Source organism: Myotis daubentonii, chromosome 3, assembly GCF_963259705.1.
Source record: "Myotis daubentonii chromosome 3, mMyoDau2.1, whole genome shotgun sequence".
Classification (NCBI taxonomy): Eukaryota; Metazoa; Chordata; class Mammalia; order Chiroptera; family Vespertilionidae; genus Myotis; species Myotis daubentonii.
Window position 1 is genome coordinate 54,854,297 of NC_081842.1, and position 10,494 is coordinate 54,864,790.

The 10,494-nt window shown below is 45.7% G+C and overlaps 1 pseudogene; it reads left to right on the plus strand.

Moving 5' to 3' along the window:
- The first annotated feature begins 9,661 nt into the window (after positions 1 to 9,661).
- On the plus strand, positions 9,662 to 9,753 carry LOC132231984 (small nucleolar RNA U3; annotated as a pseudogene).
- The last annotated feature ends 741 nt before the right edge of the window (positions 9,754 to 10,494 follow it).

The following is a 10,494-nucleotide window of genomic DNA, read 5'->3' on the forward strand; positions in this document are numbered from 1 at the left end:
GTTGTCTTTTCTTTTTTAAGAAGTGGGGTTTATCGACATATTCCAAACAAGGAGCAGATTTGGCGGGGGGGGGGGGGGAGGGGGGCGTGTGGAGAGGCACAGACAGTGGTCAGGCAGCTTGAGCTCACTGGGAAGTCAGAAGAAACGGGGCCATGGAGACAGGTTCGGGGGGCACTCGTAAGTCAAGGCCCCATTGTATTCCCTTCCTGCACCCCACCCCTTAGCTTCCCCCACTGTCAACTTCTCCCACCAGAGTAGTACATTTGTTACAATCAGTGAACCTACAATGACACACATCCTCATTGCCGAAAGACCATAGATTACATTAAGATTCACTTTTGGTATACATTGTGTGAGTTTGGACAAATGTATAATGACATGTATTCACCATTACAGTTCATTACAGAATAGTTTTACTGTCCTGAAAGTTCTCTGTGCCTTGCCTCTTTGTCCTCCCTCTTAACTCCTAGTTCAGCGGTTCTCAACCTGTGGATCGCGACCCCTTTGTGGGTTGAACGACCCTTTCATAGGGGTTGCCTGAGACCATTGGAAAACACATATATCATTACATATTGTTTTTATGTTCAATTTGTAACAATGAAATTGGGGGTCACCACAACATGAGGAACTGTATTAAAGGGTCGCGGCATTAGGAAGGTTGAGAAACACTGCCCTAGTTAGACACTGATCTTTTGACTGTCTTACCTTTCCCATAATGTAGTTGGATTCATAGAGATGTAGCCTTTACAGATGGGCTTTCATAGTAATGTATATTTAAGGTTCCTCAGGTTTTCATAGCTTGATATTTCTTTTTATTTTTAAACTTTCCCCCCTCAAATACATTTTTATTGATTTCAGAGAGAGAAACATCAATGATGAGAGAATCATTGACCGGCTGCCTCCTGCACACCCCACAGTGGGGATCGAGCCCACAACTTGGGCATGTGCCCTGACTGGGATCAAACCGTGACCTCCTGGTTCATAGGTTGTTGCTCAAGTACTGAGCTACGCCAGCTGAGCGATAGCTCTTCTTTTAGGTGCTGAATAAATATTGTCTTGTAACATAGTTTATCCATTTACCTATTGAAGGACATCTTTGCTTCCAAATTCTTGGCAACTATGAATAATGCTACTATAAACATACAGGTTTTTTTTTTTTTTACCTTTATTTATTTATTTTTAATTAAATCTTTATTCAGATTATTACATTTGTTCCTCTTTTCCCCCCCCCATAACTCCCCTCCTCCCAGTTCCCGCCCCACCCTCCACCCTCACTCCCCACCCACTGTCCTCATCCATAGGTGCACGATTTTTGTCCAGTCTCTTCCCACATCTCCCACACCCCTTTCCCCCCCAAGAATAGTCAGTCCATTCCCTTTCTATGTCCCTGATTCTATTATAATCACCAGTTCATTCTGTTCATCAGATTCTTTATTCACTTGATTCTTAGATTCACTTGTTGATAGATGCATATTTGTTGTTCATAATTTGTATCTTTACCTTTTTCTTCTTCCTCTTCTTAAAGGATACCTTTCAGCATTTCATATAATCCTGGTTTGGTGGTGATGAACTCCTTTAGCTTTTCCTTATCTGTGAAGCTCTTTATCTGACCTTCAATTCTGAATGATAGCTTTGCTGGATAAAGTAGTCTTGGTTGTAGGTTCTTGGTATTCATCACTTTGAATATTTCTTGCCATTCCCTCCTGGCCTGCATGGTTTCTGTTGAGAAATCAGCTGACAGTCATATGGGTACTCCCTTGTAGGTAACTGACTTTCTTTCTCTTGCTGCTTTTAAGATTCTCTCTTTGTCTTTTGCTCTTGGCATTTTAATTATGATGTGTCTTGGTGTGGTCCTCTTTGGATTCCTTTTGTTTGGGGTTCTCCGCGCTTCTTGGACCTGTAAGTCCGTTTCTTTCACCAGGTGGGGGAAGTTTTCTGTCATTATTTCTTCAAATAGGTTTTCAATATGTTGCTCTCTCTCATCTTCTGGCACCCCTATAATTCTGATGTTGGTACGCTTGAAGCTGTCCCAGAGGCTCCTTACACTATCCTCGCATTTTTGGATTCTTTTTTCATTTTGCTTTTCCGGTTGGGTGTTTTTTGCTTCTTCGCATTTCAAATCATTGACTTGATTCTTGCGCTCCTCTAGTCTGCTGTCGTGAGTCTGTATAATATTCGTTATTTCAGTCCGTGTATGCTTAATTTCTAGTTGGTTCCCCAATATAACTTCGAGGGTCTCATTAGTTTTCTTGTAGATCTCATTAAGTTTATCGGCGGCTTCTAAACAGTTCTTGAGAGACCTTAAAAGTGTGGTTCTGAACTCTATTTCTTCCATTGACAATTTTGTCCTGTTTCTTTGTCTCCGCATTTTGTTATGCTTCCTTGGTGCACCCCCTAGTGGTCTTTGTTCGCAGTCTTATAGTTAAACCTTGACTGTTGTAGCTAATACCAGGGAGGGTTTGACCTCCAGGCCAAGTGGCTATGAGAATCAGCTGTGTCAGCAGTGAGAGAACTTCTGTCCTCTAGGGAGGTGCTAATCAAGCCTTTGCCTGAGGCTATCCGGCAAATGCCTCTGTGCAGGGCTTGGGCAGGGCGGGTCGCACAGGATCAACAGGGTGGGCCGGAGAGAGCAGTTATGGCGGCTCTCAGTCCTGTCCCCAGGGGCTCTGCTTCTCTGAGTCCCAGCACCCACTGCAAAGCTCGGAGAGAAAGCTGCACTCGCTCTGACCGAAGCCAGACAGTCCCGCTTCTCCCGTTTGAGTCTGGGTCCCTAAAGACTCGCCTGTATCTGGAGCTCAGAGTCTGGGACTCCCTCCCGATTGAAAACGCCAACCGCGCCCTCCTCCGCCAGCCCGCTCCGCGCACTCCGCACCTCAGAATTTGACTTCAGCACTGCGCCTCCTCTGAGTGTCCGTATGCATTTCTCTTTCCTCCTAGTTGTAGGACTTCCACTCAGCCAGCGTTCCTGTGGTTCTGGGTGATGTCCCTTCCGTCTTTTAGTTTCACTTTTGAAGTTGGGTATTTTTTGTTGCTTTGTATTTCAAATCTTTGACTTGATTCTTGGGATCCTCTTGTCTACTGTTGGATCTCTGTATATTATTCTTTATTTCAGTCAGTGTATGCTTAATTTCTAGTTGGTCCTTTTTCATATCCTCGAGGGTCTCACTAGATTTCTTGAGGGTCTCACTAAATTTATCGGTGGTTTCCATAAAATTCTTGAAAAACCTTATAAACATGGCCTTGAACTCTATATCCAGTCATTTGCTTTCCTCCATTTCTGTCATTTGTGACCTGTTTCTTTGTCTCCGCATTTTTTTATGCTTCCCTGTGTTGATAGAGTGGTTTTGTGTGCTAGGTGTCCTGTAGGGCCCAGTGGCTCAGCCTCCCCCGTTACCTGAGGTGGACACTCTTGGTGCACCCCCTTGTGGGCTTTGTGCACAGTCTTGTTGTAGTTATGCCTTGATTGTTGTAGGATCACTGGGAGGAATTGACCTCCAGGCCAATTGGCAGTGAAAATCGGCTGTGTCTGCAGTGGGAGAACTTCTGTGCTGAAGACACCCTTCTGGGGCAAGACTTGCTTCAGTGGGGCTTTGGTGCTCACTGAGTTTGCCCCCTGGGTGTGTCCCTTATGGATCTGAGGAGTTGTAATCTGGATGGTCCCCCTCTGACCACTGGGTACACTGGCTCTTGGAGGTTACCCAGCAGGAGCTATGAAGAGAACTGCAGATTCCCCTTCCTTTTTTGGGGTTTGGAGGTGCCCAGATGAGGCCCAGCTGTGAAGCAATGCAAGCTGCTGTGGGGCCTTGGGCCTTCTCTTGGAAGTTCTGGGTCTGTGGCCCAGCTGCAGTTTGTTAGGTAATTTTCAGGTTGCAAAGGGCCAGGGCATTCATATGCAAAAGCCTCTGCCACAGCCTGGGTGGGGCGGGGTCTCAGGGAATCAAAGGGTGGAGCAAGGAACTATGGCGGATTCTCAGCCCTGCCCTAAGGGGCCTCGCGCGTCTCAGTGTCCTGATAATTTAATTGCTGCAAGCACCTCTGAGGGAAAGCCGCCCTCGAGTTCCGAGTTCTGCCGGCTGCCAGACAGTCCAGTTTCTCCCCGTATGAGTCCTGGGTCCCCAGAGACTTCCCGGAGCCAGAGTTCAGAGCAGTCGGGAGCTTGTGACTCCCTCCCAATTCAAAAAGACAGCCGCGTCCTCAGGTACCAGCCCCTTTCTGCGTGCGTGAGCCTCCATACCTTTGCACTTTACTTCCACAGCTCCTGACCCTCAATGTGCTTTTCTCTTTCCTTCTAGTTGTAGAATGTCCACTCCGCCAGCCTTCCTGTAGTCCTGGATGATGTCTGTTCTTTCCTTTTATTGTGTTTTGAAGTTGTTGTAGGAGGCAGCAATTTCGGTTTTTCCCTATGCCGCCATCTTAGTTTCTCCTCCGAGTGGGTCTTATTCTTATTGAGTTTTAAGAGTTCTTTGCATATTTGGTTAACAGTCCATTGTCAGATATGCATCTTTCAATTTGTGATTTATCTTCTCATTTTCTCGACTGTCTTTTGCAGAGCAGTTTTTCACTTAATGAAGCCTAACATCAATTCTTTCTTTCATGGTTTGTGCCTTTGCTGTTGTATCTAAAAGGTCATTGCCAAGCCCAGGTGGCATAGCTCAGTACTTGAGCAACAACCTATGAACCAGGAGGTCACGGTTTGATTCCCGGTCAGGGCACATGCCCGGGTTGTGGGCTTGATCCCCAGTGTGGGGTGTGCAGGAGGCAGCTGATCAATGATTCTCATCATTGATGTTTCTATCTCTCTCTCTCTCTGTCTCTCTCTCTCTGTCCCTCTCTCTCCCTCTTTCTCCCTTCCTCTCTGAGATTAATTTTTTAAAAATAAAGTCATTGCCGCCATAACCGGTTTGGCTCAGTGGATAGAGCGTCGGCCTGCGGACTGAAAGGCCCCAGGTTTGATTCCGGTCAAGGGCATGTACCTTGGTTGCGGGCATATCCCCAGTAGAGGGTGTGCAGGAGGCAGCTGATTGATGTTTCTCTCACATCGATGTTTCTAACTCTCTATCCCTCTCCCTTCCTCTCTGTAAAAAATCAATAAAATATATTAAAAATAAAAAAAATAAAGTAATTGCCAAAAATCTCATTGCCAAAGATGGCAGTGTGGGTAAACACTGGTACTCGCCACCTCCCACAACCACATCAAAATTACAACTGAAATACAGAACAACCATCATTCAGAACCACCTAAAATCTGGCTGAATGGAAGTCCTACAAATAGAGACGTAAAGAAGAAAACACATTGAGGCTGGAGGAGGGGCAGAGGAGTGGACTGGGCTGGTCTGACACCCATGTGTGGCATTTTTTAATCTGGAGGTATATCTCCAAAGACTCCTGTGAGAAGCAGGGGGTCCCCGTCCCACACCTGACTCCTAGACCAGGATTCCAGAGCTGGGAAGAGAAGTCCCCATAACTGCTATAAAAACCAGCTGGGATCGTGGCTGAGTGACACAGTGGCTGCTGGAGTCCCAGGTGTTCCTCTTAAAGGGCCTGCGCATGAACTTATATGATGCCGCTTTCTCTGAGCTCCAGGGCTGGATGTTGGCTTTGGGGGAATCCAGGAGCATAGGAGGAACTGGACTGTCTGGCATTGGGGCAGGAACTCAGGGGCAGCATTCTCCCAGACAGGGGTGTTCACAGGAGTTGTTGTTCATGTGCCAGGACCTCCCCTGTTGTAGAACTGACTAGCAGCCATAGCTGAGTTTCCATCAGCTTGGCCCACACTGTGTGCTCTGCCCAGGTGACTCCCTGAGACCCTGCCCCATCCAATTTGCAGCCTCACCCAAGCTGTTTGCAGCTGCTTTTCCATATCAATGGTCTGTCCTGTTTCAGGCTTCAGACTTTGCTAAAATATCTTAAGCAGCAGCTGGAGTCATCATGCCCCAAACCTATCAATAAAAGGCCCACCGCCCTGCCTACTTCACAGTTGGGCTTTGGCTGGGCACTTCCTAGCTCTGCAGATCTCTCTGTAGCTCCTGCCAGTGGCCCCAGGCAGTAGCTGAATTTGCACCTCCTGGGAGGTCCCAGAGCCAGTGCACCCAGTGGACAGCTTCAGACCACACCAGATTATAACTCTACACATCCACAAGTAACACACTCAAGGGGCAGACTCTGTGAGCACCAAAGCCCCAACTGAAGCAAGTCCTGCTCCATAAAGGTGTCTCCTGAACAGCAGCTCTTCCATTGTAGACACAGCTGGTTCTCAGAGCCAAATGGCCTGGAGGTCAATTCCTCCCAGTGACGCCAACAGCAATCAAGGCTCAACTACAACAAAACTGTGCACACAGCCCACACAGGGGTTCACCTAGAGTGCTCAGCTTAGGTGACTCGGGAGACTGAGCCACTGGGCCCTACAGGACACCTAATACAGAAGGCCACTCTACCAATTCCAGGAGACAACAGCTCTACCTAAAATACAGAAACAGATACAGGGAAGCAGCCACAATGCAGAGACAAAGAAACATATTATTAATGAAAGAAATGGGCGGCATAGATAAACACCGGGAAATTGCTGCTTCCCACAACAATTGATAAATGCATCAAAAACACAAGCTGGACTCATCCAGAACTATGGGAGAGCTGGCTGAGTGTAAATTCTACAACTAGAAGGAAAGAAAAGCACACTGAGAGCCAAAGGAGCTGCGGAGGTGGAGTGCAGAGGTACAGGGGCTCGCGCGCATGGAAAGGGTCTGGCACCTGAGGACGCGGCTGTCTTTTTGAATCCAGAGGGAGACACAAGCTCCCGACGGCTCTGAAATCCGGCTCCGGGAAGTCTCTGGGGACCCAGGACTCATACGGGGAGAAACTGGTCTCTCTGGCAGCGGGCGAGCTTGAGTGCAGCTTTCCCTCAGAGGTGCTTGCAGCCATTGCTGGGACATTGGGACTCGCGACTCCTTAGGGCGGGGCTGAGGCTCTGCCAAAGCTGCTTCCTCCGCCCTTGGATTCCTTGAGACCCCGGCCCGCCCAGGCTGCGGGCAGAGGCTTTTGCATATGAATGCCCCGGCCATTTGCAACCTGTAATTACCTAACCGCAGCCTGGCCAGATAGACCCAGAGCTTCCAAGAGAAGGCCCAAGGCCCCACAGCAGCTAGCATTGCTACACAGCTGAGCATCATCAGGGCACTTCCAAACTCCAAAAAAAGGAAGGGGAATCTGCAGTTCTCTTCGTAGTTCCTGCTGTGTAAACTCAGGCAGAGGCTAAATTAGCACATCCTTAGATCTAAGAGCCACTGTACCCAGTGGTCAGAGGGGGACCATCCAGATCACAACTCCTCAGATCCATAAGGGACACACTCAGGGTGCAGTCTCGGTGAGCACCAAAGCCCCACTGAAGCAAGTCTTGCCCCAGAAGGGTGTCCAGCACAGAAGTTCTCCCACTGTAGACACAGCTGATTCTCACTGCCAATTGGCCTGGAGGTCAATTCCTCCCAGTGAGCCTACAACAACCAAGGCTTAACTACAACAAGACTGCGCACAAAGCCCACAAGGGGGTGCACCAAGAGTGTCCACCTCAGGTAATTGGGGAGGCTGAGCCACTGGGCCCTATAGGACACCTAGCACACAAAGCCACTCTATCAACACAGGGAAGCAGCCAAAATGCGGAGACAAAGAAACAGGTCACAAATGGCAGAAATGGAGGAAAGCAAACGACTGGATATAGAGTTCAAGGCCACGTTTATAAGGTTTTTCAAGAATTTTATGGAAACCGCAGATAAATTTAATGAGTCCCTCAATAAGTATAGTGAGACCATGGAGGATATGAAAAAGGACCAACTAGAAATTAAGCATACACTGACTGAAATAAAGAATAATTTACAGAGATCCAACAGCAGACAAGAGGATCCCAAGAATCAAGTCAAAGATTTGAAATACAAAGAAACAAAAAATACCCAACCGAAAAAGAAAAAAGAAAAGAGATTCCAAAAATATGAAGATAGTGTAAGGAGCCTCTGGGACAACTTCAAGCGTACCAACATCAGAATTATAGGGGTACCAGAAAAGAGAGAGGGCAAGATATTGAAAACCTATTTGAAGAAATAATGACAGAAAACTTCCCCCACCTGGTGAAAGAAATAGACTTACAAGTCCAGGAAGCGCGGAGAACCCCAAACAAAAAGAATCCAAAGAGGACCACACCAAGACACATCATAATTAAAATGCCAAGAGCAAAAGACAAAGAGAATCTTAAAAGCAGCAAGAGAAAGACAGTCAGTTACCTACAAGGGAGTACCCATACGACTGTCAGCTGATTTCTCAACAGAAACCATGCAGGCCAGAAGAGAGCGGCAAGAAATATTCAAAGTGATGAATAGCAAGAACCTGCAACCAAGATTACTTTATCCAGCAAAGCTATCATTCAGAATAGAAGGTCAGATAAAGAGCTTCACGGATAAGAAAAAGCTAAAGGAGTTCATCACCACCAAACCAGAATTATATGAAATGCTGAAAGGTATTCTTTAAGAAGAGGAAGAAGAAAAAGGAACTCTTAACCATTTGCCACAGCATGGATGGAACTGGAGAGCGGATAAATACCACATGATCTCACTCATTTGTGGAATATAATGAACAACATAAACTGATGAACAAGGACTGATCCAGAGACGGAGAGGCATTGATTGGACTGTCGGGCTTTGGAGGGAGGGTAGGGGAGGGTGGGGGAAAGGGGGAAAGATCAACCAAAGGACTTACATGCAGGCATATAGGCCTAACCAATGGACATGGACAACGGGGGGGGGGGGGTGAGGGCATGAGCGGGGGGGTGGGGTAGAGGGTAACGTGGGGACAAGGACACATATGTAATATCTTAATCAATAAAAATATATTTAAAAAAAAGAAAGAAAGAAATGGAAGCAAGCAAACTACTGCAAAGAGTTCAAAACGATGGTTATAAAGTTACTCAAGGATCTTAATGAGAGCTTCAAGGGACTTAACAAGAGCTTCAAGGGCCTTAGTGAGACTTTCAAGGATCTTAGTGAGAATCTCAAAGACATGAAAAAAGATGAGTCAGGAATTAAGCATACACTAACTGAAATAAAGAATCATTTACAGGGATTCAACAGTAGAGTAGAGAATTCCAAAAATCAAATCAATGATTTGGAATACAAGGAAGCAAAACAACAATACCCAATCAGAAGAGCAAAAAGAAAAAAGAATCCAAAAATATGAAGATAATGTAAGGAGCCTCTGGGACAACTTCAAGTGTACCAACATTCACATTATGAAGGTGCCAGAAGGAGAAGAGAGAGAACAAGATATTGAAAACCTATTTGAAGAATAATGACAGAAACTTTCCCCTACCTGGTGAAAGAAATAGACTTACAAGTCCAGGAAGCACAGGGAGTCCCAAACAAGAGGAACCCAAAAAGCCCCACGCCAAGACACATCATAATTAAAATGCCAAGGGTTAAAGGCAAAGAGACAATCTCAAAAGCAGCAAGAGAAAAAGCAGTTATTTACCCACATGGGAGCACTCATATGACTGTCAGCTGATTTCTCAACAGAAACTATGCAGGCCAGAAGGGAGTGGCAAGAAATACTCAAAGTGATGAATAGCAAGGACCTACAACCAAGATTACTCTACCCAGCAAAGCTATCATTTAGAATTGAAAGTAAGACTATACTTTCAGGGATCATTTCTATAGTTCGTTACTAGAATTGAAGGTCACTTAAAGAGCCTCACAGACAAGAAAAAGCTAAAGAAGTTCATTACCACCAAACCAGTATTACATGAAATGTTGAATGCTATTCTTTAAGAAAAAAATAAATGAACAAGAAATCTAATGAACAAAATAAACTGATGAATAAAATAGAATGAGAGGCATGGAAACATGGAACAGACTGATGAATCTCAGAGGGAAGAAGGGTAGGGGGGCAGGAAGAGATTAACCAAAGATCTTATAGCATACTAGAGGCCCGATGCATGAAAATTCATGCAAGAGTAGGCCTTCCTTCCCCCAGCTGCCAGCACTGGCTTCCCTCCAGCACCCGGGACCCGGGCTTCCCTCCTCCCAGTGATAGTGCAGCCTAAAGACCCAGTTCCTAGCCCAACTGGAGGCAGCCTTGGGATGTGGAGTTTAGAACTAAAGGGTATCAGGAGAACTATATAGAATAAATGATAATGTCACTAAAGAGACAGATAGCTTCATTGGTGACGTCTACCAAACATTTAAAGAAGAATTAACACCATCTTTTTTCAAACTCTTCAAAAAAAGTAAAGAGGAGAGAACACTTTCTAACTCATTCTATGAGGTCAGCATTATCCTGGTACTAAAGCCAAAGATAGTATAAGAAAAGAAAACCACAGGCCAATATACTTTATGAATATTGATGGGAAATCCTTAAGAAAATACTAGCAAACTGAATTCAGCAGCATATTAAAAGAATTATACAATATGACCAAGTGGGACTTATTCCTGGAATACAAGAAGAGTTTAATATATGAAG